Here is a 1,341-nt window from a genome sequence, read left to right on the forward strand (position 1 = left end):
AGTTTGAAGCTAGGTAGCATGATGCCTCTAGGTTTGTTCTTTTTGCTTAGGACTGTCTTGGCTATATGGGCCTTTTTGGGTTCTATATGAAATTTGAAGTAGATTTTTCTAATTCTGCAAAGAAAGTCAATGGTAGCTGGATTGGAATAGCATTGAATCTATAAATTACTTTGGGCATTGTGGCCATTTTCATGATATTGATTCTTCCTATCCATGAGCATGGATTTTGTTTTTTTTTTCATTTGTATCCTCTCTTATTTACTTGAGCAGTGGTTTGTAGATCTCCTCGAGGAAGTCATTCATGTCCCTTGTAAGTTGTATTCCTAGGTATTTTATTCTCTTTGTAGCAATTGTGAATGGGAGTTCACTCATGATTTGGCTCTCTGCTTGTCTTTTGTTGATGTATCAGAATGCTTGTGATTTTTGCACATTGATTTTGTATGCTGAGACTTTGCTGCAGTTGCTTATCAGCTTAAGGAGTTTTTGGGCTGAGATGATGGGGCTTTCTACGTATAGAATCGTGTCGTCTGCAAACAGAGACAATTTGACTTCCTTTCTTCCTATTTGAGTACTCCTTATTTTTTTTTTATCTTGCCTGATTGATTGCCCTGGTCAGAATTTCCAATACTATGTTGAATAGGAGTGGTGAGAGAGAACATCCTTGTCTTGTACTGGTTTTCAAAGGGAATGCTTCCAGCTTTTGCTCATTCACTATGATATTGGCTGAGAATCTGTCATAAATAGCTCTTATTGTTTTAGGTATGTCCCATCAATACCTAGTTTATTGATAGTTTTTAGCATAAAGGAATGTTGAATTTTACTGAAGGCCTTTTCTGCATCTATTGAGATAATCATGTGGTTTTTATCATTGGTTTTGATTATGTGATGGATTATGTTTACTGATTTGTATATGTTGAACCAGCTTGGCATCCCAAGGATGAAGTTGACTTGACCATACTGGATAAGCTTTTTGATGTGCTGTTAGATTTTGTTTGCCAGTATTTTATGGAGAATTTTCATATTGGTGTTCATCAGGGATATTGACCTGAAATTTTCTTTTTTTATTGTGTCTCTGCCAAGTTTCAGTATCAGGATGATGCTGGCCTCATAAAATGAGTTAGGGAGGAGTCTTTCTTTTCCTATTGTTTGGAATAGTTCCAGAAAGAATGGCAACAGTTCCTGCTGATGCCACTGGTAGAATTTGACTGTGAATCCGTCTGGTCCTGGGCTTCCTTTGGCTGGTAGGCTATCAATTACTGCCTCAATTTCAGAACTTGTTATTGGTCTATTCAGGGATTCAACTTCTTCCTGGTTTAGTCTTGGGAGGGAGTATGTGTTCAG

This window comes from Colobus angolensis, unplaced genomic scaffold, assembly GCF_000951035.1.
Source record: "Colobus angolensis palliatus isolate OR3802 unplaced genomic scaffold, Cang.pa_1.0 Scaffold5, whole genome shotgun sequence".
NCBI lineage: Eukaryota > Metazoa > Chordata > Mammalia > Primates > Cercopithecidae > Colobus > Colobus angolensis.